This window comes from Notamacropus eugenii, chromosome 5, assembly GCF_028372415.1.
Source record: "Notamacropus eugenii isolate mMacEug1 chromosome 5, mMacEug1.pri_v2, whole genome shotgun sequence".
NCBI lineage: Eukaryota > Metazoa > Chordata > Mammalia > Diprotodontia > Macropodidae > Notamacropus > Notamacropus eugenii.
The window spans coordinates 328,958,663-328,979,107 of NC_092876.1; the positions used below are offsets into that span (position 1 = coordinate 328,958,663).

General features: G+C 40.3%; 1 protein-coding gene across 1 annotated transcript in view; it reads right to left on the bottom strand.

Moving 5' to 3' along the window:
* The window catches only part of MRAS (muscle RAS oncogene homolog), a 112,836-nt gene extending 102,429 nt beyond the window's left edge, over positions 1-10,407 (bottom strand). The window contains exons 1-2 of the mRNA XM_072613553.1: positions 9,901-10,407; positions 9,167-9,294 (exon numbers count right to left, since the gene is read on the bottom strand). The gene's annotated coding sequence lies outside the window, so the exon portion shown is untranslated. The remainder of the gene's footprint in view (positions 1-9,166; positions 9,295-9,900) is intronic.
* Between the last annotated feature and the right edge of the window lie 10,038 nt (positions 10,408-20,445).

The window sequence follows — 20,445 nt, forward strand, 5'->3', positions numbered from 1 at the left end:
CCCTACTCATCTCTGCCTCATGGCTCACTTGCCAACTTCAATCTCAGTTAAAGTACCACCTTTTCCAAGAAGCCTTCCAGTCCTCCTGAATCCTCATGCCTTTCCTCTGAGATTACCCTTATTTTATTCTGTATATACCTTGTCTGTACACAGTTGTTATATTCTGTCCACCCTGCCCCTCCTTCCCACACAGTCTGGAAGCTCTTTGTGAACAGGGGCAGTCTTGTTCCCCTTTTAAAACATTTTCCAGTATTTTCCCAATTACATGTAAAGACAATTTTAACACTCATTTTTTATAATATTTTGAGTTCCAAATTTTCTCCCTCCCTCCTTCTTTCCCTCCTTCTCCTTCCCTAAGACAGTAAGCAATTTGATATAGGTTATATATGTACAATCATGTAAAACATATTTCCATATTAGTCATGTTGTGAAAGAAGAAACAGAAAAAAAGGAAAAAAACCAAAAAATAAAGAGAAAACCATGTGCTTCAATCTGTATTCAGACTTATCAGTTCTTTCTCAGGATGTGGATAGCATTTTCCATCACGAGTCCCTTGGAACTGTCTTGGATCATTGTATTACTGAGAAAAGCTAAGTGCATCATAGTTGATCAGCACACAATGTTGCCATTACTGTGTACAATGTTTTCCTGGTCCTGCTCACTTCACTTTGCATCAGTTCTTGAAAGTTCAGGTTTTTCTGAAATCTACCTCATTGTCATTTTAAAAAAAAATAGCACAATATTATTCAGGGGCAGTCTTTTACCTTTCTTTCTATCCCAGGGTTTAGCACAGTATCAATGCTTAATAAGTGCTGCTTGACTAACTGGTTTTATACATGTTAACATTTTTTTTAAAGGAAAGGAAACATCTAGTTTCTAAATATCAGCTGAGGGGTGTTGTATAAATCTCTATAATTCAATATCAATGAATGGAAATGATCTTCAACAGCTCAGTCTCAAAACATTTTCCCCCAAAAAGGCAACTTTCAATTCTCCAAGTCACTTCGTTTTAATTCTCTCTGCCTTGCCCTATTTCACTGCTCATCAGCACTTTCACTACAGAATAGAAGAAAGAAAAGCTCAGGAAATAGAAAGAAAGAGGCAGTCAGACCTGTCAGCTTGACACCTTATTAGCAGCGCTGAGAAAAGTTAGTCCTAACTTCCTATGGCCACCCAACTAAAAGAGGTCTGAGGATTGTCTGTGGCTTTCTTTCACCCAGGCTTTTATGAAACCAGAGTAAAAGCCTACTGAAAAACCTTACTTAGATTTTGTCCAAAAAGTTCTTTTCTGCTGCAGGGATACATATGGGGCCTGCGAGGTCACTGAGTCTGATTACTTTTTTTAAACAGAGACAATTGTTGAAAGTTTCTGGTAAAGTCTTAGTAGCAAAAACTATTTGAAAAAAGAGCAAATAGGCATATACTTCAAGGAAGTCAAAGACAGAGAGGTCCTCTACACACTAAAATATTGAGAAAACATGTTTTAGAGTGGGTGTGTGTTTGTCCTTTCTTGCCAAAAAAGACCATGCCATCAGAGAAATGATGACATGACTTGCACTTGACTTTGTTTTGAGTAAGTGAGGCAGGTCACCAGCCTCACTTCTCCTCCAGAGCCATCTGAATCCAGTGACCAGATATCCATCAGGATGACTGGAGATGACCCAGAATGAGGCAATTGGGGTCACACAGCTAGTGAGTGTCAAGTGTCTGAGGTGAGATTTGAACTCAGGTCCTCCTGACTCCTGCTCTATCCACTGAATCACCTAGCTACTCCATGTTTTACGGTAGCAAAGAATGGAAAACAAAGTAAATGTCCATCAACTGGGGAATGGCCAAACAAATTGTGGTGTACGAATGGAATATTGTTGTGACATAAGGAAAGATGAATATAAATGATTCAGAGAGGCATGGGAAAAAACTCATGTGAATTGTTGCAAAAAATGGAAGAAAAAAAATAAAAATTGCACACTCATTAATTATAATGACAAAACTAAGCCCTAGAGAAGAGATAAGAAAATGTACATGATATGTGGTTCATGTCAAGGGTGGGGAACCTGAGGACTCGAGGTCTCATGTGGCCTTCTAGGTCCTCAGGTGTGACCTTTTGACTGAGTCCAAGTTTCACAGAACAAATCCTTTTATGAAGGGTATTTGTTCTGTGAAGTTTGGATTCAGTCAAAGGGCCACACTTGAGAACCCAGAGGGCTACACGTGGCCTTGAGGCTTCAGGTTAGCCACCCCTGGTATGTACAATTCTTAGTTTTGCTTTATTGATTTTTTTTATCTTCCTTTTTAAAATCTTTACTAGAAGGTATGGTTTTCTAGGTAGGAAACACAAGAAGGTAAATTCAGAAATAAAGGTGATATAAAACAAAAAAGATGGAAGATTTTTAAAGAAAAAATATATCATTCTTATGTACTGATTAAGTTACACTTGACTTCAGCTATAAAACCAAGTAACAGGAGGCAGGAAAACTACAAAGAATGAAGTGGACAGTTGCCTCCTTCTTGTTAAGGGAACAATGTCATGGGGTTTCATATTCTGCAGAAAGACACTTCTATTACCTAATTTTATTTTTTTCTCCTGCATTAGAAGAAAGAACAAGATAAGTAGGAAACGGGAGGAGACCCTGTATCTTTCTCTGCTTTCCTACTAGTTCTTCCTATTGTTGGGGAGAGAGCTAGAGAATGGGAAATTAGAAGTCAAGGCCAGTTTATTGGAAAGGAGCCCAGATGCTCTCTGACATGGAGCTAGCTTTGGAAAGGCAATGTGTGCCCCCAACAGGAATGGACTCACAAGTCATTAAGCATCTATTAAGCATTGGGTACTGTGCTAAGCCTTGGTGACGAAAAGAAAGAGAGGGAAGGGGGAGGAGACCAATTCCTGTCCTGGAGGAGCTCAGTCTAATGGGTGAGGTAGCATGTAATCAACTGCATACACATTAGACATAGAAACGATGAAGTGGAGATAATCTCAGAATGAAGGAACCAGCATTAAGGAAGTAATCATAAAAGGTTTCTTACAATAAATCCAAATGACTCAGCCCCTTCACATCACAGTCCCAAGCTGTGGAAGTTTACTGTGTAAATTTCCATTACTCTTTTTAATGTATTACATTATACACTTCAATCTAATCCAACAAGCATTTATTAGGTATCTGCTGTATGTAAGGCACTGTGCTAGGTCTTAGGGATACAAAGCCAAAACAAAAACCCAGGTCCTGCCTCAAGGAAAACTCGACTGCTCACTTTCCCAAATGTGGTTTCTTTCCTGCTTCCATGAATTTGCTGATGTTACTTTTTTCCCTCAGTTGAGAATGCCTTCCACCCTGTGAAAATGCTTGGTTATTTTTTTACTGTTATTAAGTTGTTTCAGTCACTCCTGACTCTTTGTGATAACATTTAAGATTTTTTTGGCAAAGATACTGGAATGGCTTACATTTCCTTCTGCAGGTCATTTTACAGATGAGGAAACTGAGTCAAACAGAGTTAAGTGACCTGCCCAGGGTTATACAGCTAAGTAAGTATCTGAGGCTGGATTTGAACTCAGGTCTTTCTGACTCTAGGCCTGGCACTCTAAACACTGTGCCACCTAGCTGCCCAGATCAAATGTAACCTTAAATGAAGCCTGACCACTCCCCACTCAAAAACAAACAAATCATAGTGATCTCCCCAGCCTATGAACTTCATAGCATTTGGTTTGTACTATTCTTACAGTATTTAGCAACTTCTTTCTGCCTTGCAGTATAGTCATTTGTGTATTTGTCATTCTCCCATCACATTTATATAGGGTCTTAACATAACAGATATTTAATACACATGCATTGAATTAAGAGATTTTAATCAAATCTACATAAGCGTTGAAATGAGCTGACAAGAAAAGTGAAGTATTAATGAGAAAGGTACCAAATTATACTTTAGACCAGGATGTTTGTTTTTTTAACATCATAGACACATAAAAGTCTGGTGAAACCTGCGGACCCATTCGCAGAATAATGTTTTTAAATACTTAAAAAAACCCTTCAATTTCATTTAGAGGTTATTGAAAATAAATATAATTTTTTCCCCATCCAAGTTCATTAACTTTAACCCTTGAATTCTATTCCATGGACTCTAGGCTAAGAACCTCTGACCTTTGACCATGTTTATTTTAGAAGTTTCTTTTTCAGTAAATTGGTCTAATTATTCTGGAAAGAAATTTAAAATTATGCTAAGAAAGTGAGTAAAATGCCTATACTTTTGACCTAGAGACCTACAGCTAGACATGAACCCCAAGGACATCAATGATAAAAAGAGCCTCTATACACACTAAAATATTTATAGCAGCATTTTTTTGGTAACAGCAAAGAACTAGAAACAGTGAAAGGTTACACTGAATTACAGTTATAAAAAACAAAAATAAGTTAATGGACCTCAGGTTAAGAACCCCTGATCTAGTCCAATTCCTCCCTTGCTTTATAGAGGAAGAAGGACTTGCCCAAGGTAACCTAAGTAGTAAGAGACAAGAGTTGGACTTAAACTCAAAATCCAGCAGAGTGCCTCCACTCTCTGTTACTTCAGTTATAAGTGGCAGAGCAGGGATCTGAACCCAGGTCAAATCCAAGTGTTCTGACCTCAGATTCTTTCTTCTGTACCATACTGCTAACTGTCATGTTCCCAAAAAATGAAGATGTCTGTAAGTAGATTAATAACACCACCTCAACAGCCATTTGTAGCCACCTCTAGGAACTAGGAATGACAGGGTAAATCTGCTAGATTAGCCAGAGGTAATGGGAGAATCTGTCAGATGAAGCCACAAAGGTTGATCTAATGAGAATGTCGCTGAGACTGAGCAGCTGCTTGCCCACAAATCTACCTAACCACTGAAGTGATGTTGTTTTCTAGCCAGTCAGAGAGTTTATTTTCTGATCAGCTAGAGAAAAACATCAAGACATGCATACGTCGCAGACTAGCATTCTGATCAGTAGCAGCAGAGGCAGCAGTTAATTAAGGGAAAGGGAAAGGGAAAAAAGCACTTTAGAAATATGACCTGGTTTCATTCTCACAATTCTATATGTGAATTTTGGGTGCCAAGTTACTAGATGCCTGGCCTTTCATGGTAACAACTGTTATACTCAGTGTAATCTTTCTTAAAATTATATAACTGTACTTAGTTCTTCCTCTTCATGCATATTTCCATTCCATCACCCCCTCCCCCGCTTTATAAGTTCCATGGTTACTTTTTCCCAAAAAAGAAAAAATACTATATGACTTTGCAGAGGACAGGTGGATGAGTTTTAAAGCTATGCCACCCCATTTTGGCTCTGATATCTTGACCAGGAGAGATCATGTCTTAGTCAATAAAACAAAAGACCTTCAATTAAGTGTAAAAAAGGTGTTTGACTAGAATGATGCTGCACAAGAATCATGATATTTTTGGGCAGGCTAGGGAAATTTGATCTGAACCAGGGATAGTCTATAAATTATTAAGTGTGTGTTCGTCCTTTGTTACCAAAGAAGACCGTGCCATCAGAGAAATAGTGACATGACTTGCACTTGACTTTGTTTTGAATGAGGGAGGGCTGTGCAGGTCACCAGCCTCACTTCTCCTCCAGAGCCATCTGAATCCAGTGACCAGATATTCATCAGGACGAGTGGAGATGATCCAGGATGAGGCAATTGGGGTTAAGTGACTTGCCCAAGGTCATACAGCTAGTAAGTGTCAAGTGTCTGAGGTGAGATTTGAACTCAGGTCCTCCTGAACTCTTGCACTGGTGCTCTATCCACTGCACCACCTAGCTGCTCCAAATTACCAAGTAAGGTGAGAAAGAAGGTAATTCCAAAATTTGGAGTGAGTTTAGAGTTTTAATTGAACCCCCTGAGTAGGAACTGCCTGGTTGAGAAGGAGATACCACCTTCTCCCCACTATCTTTTACCAGAGGAAGACCTTTTTACTTCCAAAGGTCCTTGCAATGTTGGATTTCCCATGAGGTTCCAAATAACATTCGAGATTGGCTGGTGGCAGTGTCTGCATTATTAGGAGCCATAGACAGTCTAGAAGAATCATAGCTCTACAAGGAGTCTCTCAATGAGATTACATCATGCCTAAGGGGAATTTTCTGAGACCCTTAAGAATGGGAGGAAAGGGCCTATGTGTTTTCCAAGTCTGAGCCCTCATTCCCCTAGACTTCTGTACATATTTGTGGGACAGTATGTATCAACTTTTCATATTACACACCTTAATAAATACCCCTTTCTAAAAGCTACTTAAAGCCTGGCTGACTAAATTGATTCTGAATTGATGATCTTGGAAGGAAGAATACCAGTGAGGACTTAAGCCAGTGTCATTAGAGGTTCCCTTCTGACCCCGTAGGACAGCTCCCAGAATCCCAAGAGAGTGATGTACCAGTCTAACTCTGGGAACCCAGCTTGTCTGTAGGAGTTGGGAGAAGAATTCTCAAAGCTTATATGGACTATAACTTGAAAGAATGAGTCTGGAACACTGGGCAATGCCACATTACAAAAATAGGGTCAAGGAAGGCACACCGGGGGGCTCTTTAGTGATCATTCAGTTCTAGCTTCTACAAACATAATAGGAATGGAAAAGATGACTGGACCAGGCAAGGAAAGGCCCAATGGGCATGGCCTAGGGAATATCCATTTCAGAGGCAATAAGCCCTGCTTTCTCAATCCATCAAAACTCTTCTGTGGACCCTTAGGGGTATAATTGAAGTTGGAATTAGATACCCTCAAACAATATGCTGTCTTTAAATAAACAAGCAAATGCCCTTTGTATTTCTTTCCTCCAAAGCTAAAAAATTCATCTGGCTTCTAAATTGTAGAAGGTGGTGGGAGGGAGGGAAGGAGAAGAAAGAATGTGTGGCTTCTAAAGCCAAAGCAAATATGTAGAGGCCCAGGGTAAGATTTTCACTAGGAAATAGAGAGCTGAAAGTTATGAGTGAATTTGGTTCTCTAGGCAACACATTTACAATGACTCACTGATTACATGCTGTAATAGAAAGATCACTGATTTTGTATTCAGAGGCCCTGGGTTTTAATCCTAGCTCAGTTATGTCCTAGTCATACGATTTTGGGAAAGTCATTTAGGATTTTGGGGTCTCAGTTTCCTTATCTGTAAAATGAGGAGATTAGATTAGATGAACTCTAAGGTCCCTTACAGCAATGAATCAGTGATAAAGCTCAAAAGTCCTTTAGAAAGATGAGAGAGCTGTTATCTTACGTACTAGAAACTAAGTGCTCCCTGGCCCTTCCATCTGCCCTGAACTGAATATAAATATGATTTCCCTTTTCTGGGTTGTCTCTCCCAATCAGAATGTGAGCTCTTTGACAGGAAGGGGCTGCCTTAATTTTCTATTTGTATCCCCAGCCCTTAGCACAGCGTTTGGCATATTATAGGGGCTTAATAAATACTTTTTCTTTCTATTCCACTGGAGGACAAGGCATGGCATCACGTTCTTAATCTAACCAAAGATTCCTAAAGCAGAAATGCTCTCAACCTTCATTTCCAGTTACAGGACCTGAATGTTCCAGAAAAAACACATCTGGCTTCTTGGATAGCTTCACTATTGCCACCTACGAGCCATACTGAATGTCCAGCGACTAGAAGTAAGCTCACCAACTCGAAGGCCCTGGAAGATATCCAGTCCAGTCATCCTGAAACCACACTTATCATAACACACAGGGCTGGGCTTATAAAAAGAACAGTTCAGATGTCTAAGCAACTTATGTACAGTAAGCTAAAGTGGGCTAACCATATACAGTGATCTTAAAATGTGCTCTCTTCCTTGAGCTGCTGGGAGATACCCATGAGGAATGAAATTGCTTTGAGTTAGGTCTTTCCGTTTTTTTTGTTTGTTTGTTTGTTTTTTTGCCTCCTAGGGATGTGGGATTTATAATAATGAAAATAACTGGCATCTCTATGGTGCTTTAAAATTCTGAAAGCACTTTTCACTCACTAGCTCATGGGTCACTATAGGTAGTATTCCAGGTATTATCATTCCTATTTTGCCTATGAGGAAACCAAGACTCCATGACCATAATTACTAAGGATCAGAGGTAGGATTTGAACTCAGCCCTTTCTGACTCTCCAGTCCAGCTATATTGCAAACAGCAACAGCTTCCTAAGAGAGAAGCTGCAGAGTATTGTGGGAAAAGCAATTTGCTTGGTTTCCAAAGACCTGGGTTGAAGTCAAGGCCCTTCCTCTTACAGGATCTTGAGCAAGGCACGAAGTTTCTCTGATAAAATGGGGGTTGGGAGGGCATCATGTTGATACCGCGTACCTTACAGAGTCATCACAGAGATCAAGTAAGGTAAAGCATAAAACAGTGAAGGGACCTTAGGAATCAATCCAATACCATCACTTTATAGATGAGAAAGCTGAAGCCTAGAAAGGCTAAGTAGCTTGGACTAGAAAAAAAACCCCACGCCTCCTAACTCACAGTGCTGTACAAATGCAAGCTATTAGAACTGTTATGAATCTAAGAAGAGACTTCCCAGGCAGTCTGTGCAGGAGGGGCCATTAATCCCAATTTGACCTTTTCAGTCGGACCTGACTCCACAAATCATAATCTACCCTCAAGTCAAAGCATCTTCAAAAACACAGGACTTGACAAAAACATTACCAGAGTTCAAAACTTCATGGTACAAAACAGGATAAACAATTGTCTAAGCAAAAATGAAACTTATTAGATCACTGTTCAAATGAAAAGCATGAAAAGTGATAGGAAAAAGGCTGGTTTCAAGCTATGTGTTCAGTTAGAAGAGGTTGCAGAAGGTAATTTAAGGAAAAGGAGACAAGATTTCACTAGCTAAGGGTTTCTTACCCAGAAAGAATACTGTGAACTTCAGAATTTAACCCGCAGATGATTTGCCATTTAGAAATTCAAACAACTAATCTTCCCCAGACTCGGAATGTTCCATTCACTCCAAGAGCAGCTCCATTTCCCCCCTCTACTTGAAGCATTGGTGGTTTTTCATTTGTTTGTTTTCTAAAGCAACCTTTCTGGTAGAAAGTTCTTTCCAGTGACTACATGGAAAACCCCTTCAAGCCCCAATTCTTAGGCTTTGTCAATAAAAGCCTGTGGATTCTGGAAGAGGAAAACCTATCGATGCTGGAAAGAAGGGGGGAAAGAAAGGAACACCAGCTCTAGAATGACAGGGTCTCACCTCTGACTGGTTCTTCAAACAGTGGATACAACCTACACTGTCGGATTGACAAGGAAAGCAGCTCCACTCATCCACAGAGTTGATCCAGAAGCCAGCCACATGCTTCTCTGGCTTGCAAATGAGCAGCGCTATGGGGTTAAAAAAAAAAAAAGTATTGCTTTGATTAATTACTCTGAAGAATGACTAATTACAGCTATTGTTTTATCAACACTATTTTCACTTTCAAAGAGGGAGGAGCACTTTGCCATTTTATCCTTGCAGTCTACTAAAAGAGCTCCAGGGTTTAGCACCCCTCCCAGATATAGCCCTCCCCAAAGCTCGGCCAAAGGACCACAAGGGCTGGAAGCCCCCGAGGACCTTTCCAACTTAGAGCTTCTCCATAGAGCATCTTTCGGAGCTGGGGTGGAGGGATGGGTTCATCTCTTTTGTCCCCTTTCAAATCAGGCATCGTAACACGAGCTCCAAGGAGTGCCAAATCCTTTGGTCAGATGGCACACAAGAAGACAGCGATTGAAACGTGTGACCACAATCTACGGGGAGAGGGGCAGAGGTAGGGTGAACGGTGCCCATCCTGTCCTTGAACAATGCACGAGCTTCCATCGCAGGGGGATGCTGCGGCTTGTTCATACGTAGCCCTTTTGCCACGCAAGGGCAAAATCGAACGATTCTTCTCTCTGCCTCTCGCAGTTTTCTCACCCCCCCCCCCCCCCCCCCCCCCCGTAAGGGCTACTCACCCTCCAGCCACGCCAGCCAGCTGTCGCCCAGTCCTTCCTGGGTGAAGTCACTGCCCTACGTTGGCGCTGGGAAAATCAGTCGGCCTCCCGTAACAAATCCATGGTCGCTTTCCCAGTCTTCTGCTAACCCTTTCAGGAAGGAGTCCTTAGCCACCCAGACACATACACACACACACGTACAACCCCGGTCTTCCCAAGGTAGTGGCTGAAACCTAGGCCACCCCAGCCCCTCTGCTAACTGTCCCCACCCCCTGAAGTCCAGCTCCTCCTTAAAGTGACAACGCACCCTCTCTGCAAAGAGCTCTCCACGCCAAACATTCTTTATATTGCAACAGAGGCAGCTAAAAATAGCCCTGCATGGAAGTGGCGGGGGGAGCTGCGCATTGCCCTCCGCCTCCGAGGCGTTCTGCACCCCTGCGGTCCGCGGGGCCGGGTGAGCCCGCGAGCCGGGAGGCGCGAGCAAGCCCTCGGTCCGGCAGGGAGGCTGGGGGAAGGACGCTGACCTACAGCTGCTTTCGTTCTCCCAGCTCCCGCCCCCTGCCTTTCTTCTCCCAAATAGCCCAATCCGGCCATTGGAGCTCCAGTGAGTTGGCTTTAAGGTGGACTAACAGTGGGAAACTTGTCTGGAGGACCTTAAGGGACGCTTGCGTCTGAGAACCTTTCATGCTCTCCGTGCCCACCCCCCCAGGGCTTAGAAGGAGAAAGTGAGCCGGCCAGAACTTGAAGCGGCACCCAGAGCTTCCAAATCCATGACAATATGAACATATTAACATAATCCAGCAAAGATTCCATGTCATTGCTGGAAATTTAAGCTGCATGCCTTGGAGCTCTTTTCTCCAGATTTAGTTATGCACTTATTACTTGCAAATACTCTAAACAGTGGCACCTTGCACAGTTGTTCACAGTCATGTCTGACTCTTCGGGAACCCATTTGGGGTTTTCTTGGCAAGGATATTGAAGTGGTTTGCCATTTCCTTCTCCAGCTCACTTGACAGATGAGGAAACTGAGATAAACAAGATTAAGGGACTCATGCAGGGTCTAAGTGTCTGAGGTCGGATTGGAACCTTTCTGACTCCAAGCTTTGGCACTTTATCCACTGCGCCACCTGGAGGCACAAAGCGAGCACTAAATGAATACTCATTTAATTGAATCCATATTGAAGGCATAATAAAAAAAACCCCAAAACTATCCTGTCAAATTATAACTCCACCTATGAGCTGATCCAGCCCTTCTGGAGAGCAGTTTGGAACTATGCCCAAAGGGCTACAAAAATGTGCACACCCTTTGACCCAGCAATATCGCTTCTAGGACTGTATCCCAAAGAGATCATAAAAATGGGAAAAGGTCCCACATGTACAAAAATATTTATAGCAGCTCTCTTTGTGGTGGCCAATAACTGGAAGTTGAGGGGATGCCCATCAAGTGGGGAATGACTGAACAAGTTGTGGTATATAAATGTAATGGAATACTGTTGTGCTATAAAAAAAACGACAAACAGAAGGACTTTAGAAAAGCCTGGAAAGACTTATATGAACTGATACTGAGTGAAATGAGCAGAACCAGGAGAACATTATACACAGTGTGCGAGGATTGTTTCTGATAGATTTTGCCCTTCACAGTGATGCAAACATTCCCAAAGGACTAGAGGCAAAATGCCATCCACATCCAGAGAAAGAACTATGGAATTGGAACGCAGAATGAAGCAGACTATTTTCTCTTGTGTTATGTTTTGTTTTGTTTTTTTCTCATGGTTTCTCCCATTCATTTTAATTCTTCTATGCAACATTACTAATGTGGGAAAAAAATTATAACTCCACATTTTCCCTTCTGCACACATTGCTTTGTACTAATAGAAAGCATTTCTAATGTGCTGTATGCCTCCAATGCTGAATCTATTGCCATGAGCACCAGTTACTTGGAGGAGTTCTGTGTACCATTTTAATAAAAAGTTATATTTAAATCTTATTTCTTTTAGACTGGGCCCTGCTTCTTTCAGACCTATGAGTCTGAAAGCTAATTTGGTTGGCTCCTTATATTTCTTTTCTGGGCTAGCCAAAAACACATTTGAAAATGTAATCTGGCTGGGATCCTGGGATCTAATTGCTAATAATGACTTGCTTTTCCTTACATTCATTCAACCCTCTAAATCATCTACCTACCAATTAGTCACTTTCACTTTTGCCATTTTTTTCACCAGTTAGTATCTTTGTTCACCAACTTACACATACTCTCACTGTTGTACTCCATTCAAGGTTCCACAAACATTTATAATGTGTCTTACTATGTTTAAGTTACTGTACATCCTAGGTCTTAGAGTTAAAAAAAAGATTACTTTCCCTCCCTTCAAGAAAATGCAGGAATGAGAGCAATACAAAAACTGCATAAGCACAAATTAGTATATGTGGTACATTGTGATAAAAGATATTCCCCCCTCCTCCCCAAGTACTATAAGAACATTTTTAGAGATGGTTTCACAGTGAAGGTGATACCAGAGCTGAGTCTGTAAGGAAAGAAGATTAGGAAGGGGGATAGGAAATGTGCTCCAGCCTCGGATAGGATAGAGGAATACATGCAGGTAAGGGACAGCATGGCAAATTTGAGGGGCAGCCAATAGTCAAGTGTGCTTGAAACTTAGAGTATGTGAAGGGGAGTTAACCTCAAATAAAGATGGAGAAGTAGGTTTGGAACAGTTTGTGGAAGGTTTTAAATACCGATGAACAAGACAGTGCATCCCTTTGCTCCCGGCATTATCTCTGGCTGTCCCCCACGTCTGGAATATTCTTCCTTTTCAACTCTAATTACTGACTTGACTGGCTTCCTTTAATCCCCAACTTAAATCTCATTTTTTACATGAAGCTTTTTCTAAACCCTCTTAATTCTAGAACCATCCATCTGTTAATTATTTCCTATTTATCCTCTATGTAGCTTGCTTTGTATTTATTTGTTGGCACGCTGTCTCCCCCATTAGATTGTAAACTTCTTGAGAGCAGGAACTGTTTTTTGCCTTTTTCTGTATCCCCAATACTAAGCAGGATGGCTAGATAGGCACGTAATATGTTCATTGATTGATTGCCAAGTAGATGAGTTTTTGTCTTATCCTTGAGTCTATGGGACCGACTAAAGGTTTTTGAGCAAAGGAATCAGACCATTGCCTTAGTAAGGTTATTTTGGCAGCTGAGTAATGGATGAATTAGAGGCAGGAAGTTTCTATCTATGGTTCCTTTGCAGTTCTACAGAGTAAGCCTGGCCAGGAGGAATGGGAAGCCCTCAAGAGTTAAATTCTGTAGACACAAAGAGAACTAATATTTTATGAGGAAGAAATGGAGGTGTCTAAAGAGACCAATAAAAATGATCAGGGAACTCATTAACCAAATTAGATTTTTAAAAGACATATGTAGAAGATGAAGCAAGGCCAGAGAATAGCAAATACGTACAAAACTGAGGGAAAGTCCGGTAAAAAATAGTGTCATGAGTGCTAACGCTCAGAATGAGCTGATGCTGGCAAGGGAAACTAAGGACAACAAGAACGTGGAGGTGGTAGAGTGGAGTGGGAGTGGAAAGCTATATTAAGGAAAGGAAGAAGATCAAAAAAGGAATGGAACTATTGCTTGGGGGGTGGATAATATGACTATAACTGATGAGCAAGAGAAGACAGAGCTGCTCCCTTCCTATTTCACTTGTTTTGTTTGCCAAGGAGAATGATCGTTGGAATGGAAAGGACGACACAAAAATAACCAATGAGGAGGTGATATTCAAGAAAAGTTAATAGATAATAAGAGAGGATCTGTCTCTTCTTGATGAAGTCAAGTCATCTGGCCCACCTGCATGACGTCTTCAGGTGAGGAAAGAGCTCATAGATAACATTGTTGAGCCAAGGTTCATGACTGAAAGATGGGAGAGATCCTTCACATTGCTGTCATTCAGCTGTTTCAGTTGATATCCAACTCTTCATGACTTTTAGGGTTTTCTTGGAAGAGATACTGGAGTGGTTTGCAGATGAGGAAACTCAGGCAAACAGGGTTAAGTGTCTTGCCCAGGGTCACAGAGCTGGTAAGTGTGTAAGGACAGATTTGAACTCAAGAAGATGAATCTTCCTGACTCCAGGCCTGGCATTTTGTCTACTTTGCCACTTAGGGTAAATACTGTCTTGCTTTTCTAAAAAAAAAAAAAAAAAAAAAAAAAATCAAAACAATACAATATAGAGCTGCAGGCCAATGAGACTGGCTTTAATTCCTGATAATTTTGTTAAGGAGATTTTTCCTAGTCCCTTTCCTCTGAGATTACCTTCCATTTATATTATATATATCTTGTATGTACAGGCAGCTATGTGGTGAAGTAGCCCAATACTGGGCACATAGAAAATACTTAATAAATGCTTTTTAACTGATTGAATGACTAGAAAGGGGAAGGACAACCAAATAACTTGTATGGCTTCCGGACCATGTCATGCCAGATTAAACTTATTTCCTTTTTTGACAGTGTTACTATACATGCACTTGCTTTAGATAGTTATCCTTGATTTTAACAAAGTTTTTGGTAAAGTATTTTGTGATGTTCTTGTGTGAAGAATGCACAGATATGAGATAGATAATAGCACAGTTATATGGATTTGGAACTGGTTGAATGGTTGGACCCAAAGAATTTTGCATCAAGTTGGAAGGCTGTCACCAAGGGAATGTCTTAGGGATGTGTACTTACCAGTGCTGCTTAAGAGTTTTATCAATGACATGGATAAAGGCAGAGATGGTATAATGAAACAAAGTTGGGAGGGATGGATAACACACTGGATCACATAATTACGAATCAAAATAACCTTGACATGCTAGAACATTAGGCTGAATCATATAAGATAAAATGTAATAGGTGTAAATGTGGAGTTTTACTCACAGGTTAAAAAAATCAATTTTACTTTCTTTATATGAAACTGAAAATCTCTGTACAAACAAAATGAATGCACCTAGGATCAAAAGGGAAATAGTCAAATGGGAAAAAAATCTGTATATTAAATTTCCCTGATAAGGGCTTGGTATCTAAGATGTATAAACAATTTATCTGTGTGTGTATACACATATAATTATACTGTTAAAAATAAAAAATAAATAAAACGTAAATATAAATAAAAATATAAAAAATAAAAATAAATAAAAATTAAATCTTTTAATAAATTTAATAATATTTCATTTTTTCCCAACTATATGTTGACATTTTTTAGCATTCATTTTTACAAGATTTTGAGTTCCAAATTTTCTCCCTCCCTCCTTCTCTCTCCTCTCCTTTTCCTAAAATGGTAGCCAATTTGTATAGGTTATATATGTTCAATTATGTAAAACATATTTCCATATGCTGTGAAAGAAGAAACAGATCAAGAGGGAAAAGCACCAAAAAAAAAAAAAAAAGTAAGTGAAAAATGTATGCTTCAATCTGCATTCGGAGTCCATCAGTTCTTTATCTGGAAGTGGATAGCATTTTTCATCATGAGTCCCTTGTACTTGTTTTGAATTAATGTGTTCCTGAGAAGAGCTAAATTATTCATAGTTAATCATCAGACAATATTGCTGATACTATGTACAATGTTTTTCTGGTTTTACTCATTTCACCTTGCGTCAATTCGTACAAGTCTTTTCAGGTTTTTCTGAAATCTGCCTGCTCATCATTTCTTATTGCACAATAGTATTCCATTACATTCATATATCACAACTTGTTCAACCACTCCCCAATTGATGGACATCTCCTCAATTTCCAAGATTTTTGTCACCACAAAAAGGGCTGCTATAAATAGTTTTGCGCGTGTAGGTCCTTTTCCCTTTTTTGTGATCTATTTGGGATACACACCTAGTAGTGCTGTTGAATTGCTGAATCAAAGGGTACACAGGGTTTTATAGCATAGTTCCAAACTGCTCTCCAGAATGGCTGGATTAGTTCGAAACTTCACTAACAGTGTATTAGCATCCCAATTTTCCCACATCCTCTCCAAATTTATCGTTTTCCTTTTTTTGTCATATTAGCCAATCTGAAGTGTGAGGTGGTACCTCGGAGTTATTTTAATTTGCATTTCTCTAATCAAAAACAAAAATATTTTTAAAAAATCAACTGTGTGTGTGTGAGAGAGAGAAAGAAAGAGAGGGAGAGAGAGCAAGAGAGAGAGACAGAAAGAGGGGAATGCTTACAGTATAGTTTGCAACAGATCTACGGTTAATAGTAGAACATGGGAGACAACTCTGAATGAGTCAAAAAGAAGCAAATTTAGTCCATGATTTAAGGAAAAACTTCCTAAAAATGTGGGTGGTGGTGGTGCAGAAGGTTTCAGTTGTTTCCAGTCACATCTGACTCTTTGTGACCACATTTAGGGTTTTCTTGGCAAAGATACTGGAGTGGTTTGCCATTTTCTTCTTTACTTCATTTTACAGAAAAGGCAACTGAGGCACACAGGCTTAACTGACTTCCCCGGGATCACGCAGCTAGTGTCTGAGGTTACATTTGAACTCAGAAACACTCATCTTCCTAACTTTGGGCTCAGCCACTATAATACCTAGCTGCCTAAAAATCAGAGCTATCCAAAAAAGGAGGGAGTGGGTCTCTCCTCTTTGGAGGTCTTTGAGCAAATACTGAATGACGACTTGTATGTTATGTTGTAGAGGGAATCCTTTTGCCAGTATGGGTTGGACTAGGTGGAAGCTGAATTTTTCAACTCTGAAATTCTGGGAATTATAGGCAGTCCCTATGTCACTTCCCTCATACTCCTTCAACTGTTCCCAATAGTACCTCCCAAGCTTTCAGAACTCTCAATGTAACCATATCATCAGAAACTTTTCTTGTACTGAAATCTTGACAGTTTATGGAGAGCATCAAAAGTCTATTCTTACTGGTTACTGATGAAAGATTTCCCTTTTTGATGAAACAAAGAAAGTTTCTGTGTATCAAGTTGGATAGAGTAGCCAAGTCCTCCCAGGACATGTGGATTCCTCTAAAGAAGACTGGACGATACAGAGACCTGCCTTTCCTCTTGAGAGTGAACCTGAGAATAATCCCTTTGGTCCTCAACATCAGTGGGGAAAAAAATCCTCTATTACCCCTGATCTCTAGAAACTCCTGCTTATTTTGTGTAAAAAGTTAGATATGAAACAGGTGTTAACATATTTAACCAATGAAATCTGGCCCAACTGGGGCTCTGGTTTTTATTTTTTTTTAAATCACCCTTGAAAAACCATAAAAATTTTCTATGGATATTCTTCAGTCTCCCATACAAGTCCCTCTTGTTTCATTAAAACCACACAAAACTATCCCAGGTATCTTTTAAAAAATGTCTCAGAAAAATGCCTGTTCCCTGAACTATGGCTTCTTCTAACGCCAGGATTTGCAACCAGCTGTAGATACTTATCATCACCTGTAAGCTTTTAATGTGTGGCTCTCTTTGGATTGGTTCTCACCTAGATCAGAGGACTATAAAGACACCTGAGGCTAAGCTAGCGAGATACTTGACTAGTGAGTGTGGTTTTAAGTGTTTTAAGTTGCTCCTCTCTTCTGTACTGCCTTTAGTCTTTTATCCATCGTCTTTGCGTTCCTGGCCACCAGCCCTGCTACCTAGACCTTACTTTTGGCAGAATATTTTGATGGGGCCCAATAAAGCCCACATGGGGTTCATTGAAAAAGTGCTCACCTACTTCCTCAGCTACTTCGGCTTTCCTGGCTGCTGACTGTGTTCGTGGACTATGGATATGCCATCTCTGGTACTTAAGGACTTTTGTTTTTCATGACTTATTTGGACTCTTACTCAGAGTTCCCCAATTCTTTTTGTTTATGTGGTTCATCCTCTTCCCTTCGTGTTCCCTTCTAGGCCTATGTGGAAATGTGCATTTCAGAGAGAAGACAGGTAAATCTCATTCTAATTCCTTCTACTAAGCTTAGATTTACCAAGCTCCCCTCTCCCTGGAAGAGAAACAACTGATGTGGGAAAAATGGGAACCATCTGCCCAGAACAGGAGAAGGCACAGGGGGAATATTTGATGACAGTATAGATCTGGCTCCATTTTATCACAGACTCATTGCCATGAGTTCCTATCTTATTTTAAGGATAAGCTTTCAAGTACAAGAATCAGGAGGAACATAAGATAAACATGAAAGACTAGTCATAAGGGGTTAAATAAGGTTAACGTTTACTGTCATATATGGGAAGTGATATTTTTAACTCTTAAGAATGTTGTCATTATGGTGGTTAGAAAGAGTGTATATAGGTAGAAAGTTTGGACTTGAGTTGATTATAGTATGATGTTCCTAAAAAATAAAATTAGGTAGGGAGAGGTAAGATGGAGCAGTTATCTCAGGCAAAAAAGGCACGAGTAGAAGACCTTCTACAGTGGAGGGAGGATGGGGGTGGAGGATAGGCATCAAGGGAACTGGGTTAAAGAGGGAACTATGTATACATCTAGATGGACATAAAAGTCTTCTTAAGTTACAGAGAAATAGGATGGCAAGGGAATAGGATAGAGTAGGGACCCGTGTGTGTGTGTACACGTACGTACGTGCACGTGCTCGTGTGTGTGTTCATCCTTCATTGCCAAAGAAGACCATGCCATCAGAGAAATAATGACATGACTTACACTTGACTTTGTTTTGAATGAGAGAGGGCTGTGCAGGTCATCAGCCTCACTTCTTCTCCAGAGCCATCTGAATCCAGTGACCAGATAGTCATCAGGATGACTGGAGATGACCCAGAATGAGGCAATTGGGATTAAGTAACTTGCCCAAAGTCACACAGCTAGTGAGTGTCTGAGGTGAGATTTGAACTTAGGTTCTCCTGACTCCTGCACTATCCACTGCACCACCTAGCTGCCCCAGGGACTCTTAGAAAGGTGTGCTGAATAGGAAGGCAGGGGTCAGAAGTAAAATAGACTTCTGAGGAAGGATAAGGTAAAAAGAGAGAGAAAGATAAACAGTGGTAAAAAACTGGATGGAGGGAAATACAAAACTAGTCATTATAACTTTGAGTGTGAATGGTATGAACTCATCCATAAAATGAAAACAGATAGTAGAATGAATCAAGAACCAGAATACAGTAATAAGTTCACAGGAAATACATTTTAAAATGAGACACACATAAAGTAAAAATAAAGGGTTATGCTTCAGCTGATATAAAAAGAAACCATAGAGAGTAATCATGATCTCAGACAAAACTAAAACTAAAATACATTTAATTAAAAGATAAACAGGGAAACCACATTATGTCAAAAGATTCCACAGATAATGAAGCAGAATACTAAACTTGCACAAAATCCAAACTTATAAAGGAAAAGGAATTGCAGGTGGGAATAGATAGCAAAACTATAATAGTGGGAGATTTCAACTTTCTCCTCTCCAAATTAGATAAATCTAACAAAAAAAAGAAAGTCAAAGCGATAAATAGAATCTTAGATAAGCTAGATATGATAGACATTTAGAGAGAATTGAAGGAGAATAGAAAGGAATATATCTTTCTCAGTGGTACATGACAACTTTACAAAAATTGTCAGTATACCAGGGCGTAAAAACCTTACAGTCAAATGCAGAAAAGCAGAAATATTAACTGTATCCTTTTCAGATCAATGACTAGGAGAAGCCAGGACCATGATCAATGTCTTCCGTACTTCCCCCGTAAGGTATATGAATGGTGTGTCTGGAGTCTTAAGGACCAGCTTCTAGAACTGAATAAAGATCCAGTCACAGATCTGGGTATCTGAATGGAGACAGTGGGATTTCCTCAGGGATGTTGTAGTAACCAACAGAAAAGACTGTTTTTCCTGTACACATTCCAATCCTTAAAATTTCTTGCTCTTTTAATAAGCCCCAGCAGGATCAGTCTGGGATAGAAAATAAGAGCATCTCTACCTAGGGAATCCTCTCTGTGATCCACACAAACGGCATGCCTGAGGAACATGAGTGTAAAGGTCCCTCTAGTAGCTAACTTGGACAGATCCCGTGAATCAGTATGTGCTCTGCACAGCTCCCTCCTGGATGGCTTTTCCTCCAGAGCCAAAATATCTGATTAGCAGCAAGGTTGCCTATTGTAGAGACAGGGTCCTATCCCAGTGAACTAAGGAAAGACTCAGTTCAAGCAGGAGATAAATTGTTAGGTAAGAATAGTGTAGGATGTCAAGTGGAATAGGGTTGTCTATGTGGAAAACATTACTGGAGTGAGAGACTGTAATTGACTTCCTTTTAAGGCTTGAGGCTTAGCCTCTTCCCCATGATATGATTGAATGAAGAAGAGTCTTGAGAAACCCAGATCATATAGATGAGCCCTTGCCCCATCAACCAGTCTGCTGAGTCCCTAGGGACACAGGTAACTCTGAGGCACAGAAGAATTGGTCCTCCTATCTAACTTATGGTGATGATTTTTCTGAACAATCAGGAACTAAGTTTGGCATAAAAAGGGAAAATTCCCTTTTAGCCACCCCAGATGCATATTCTGGAGATGAAAACTTTCAGTCTAATCTATCTTCCAGCTCTGTTGGAAAAAACTTTCCCTTTAAGGTAGCCAACCAGGGTATAGGACTGGCTTGCCTGGGGCC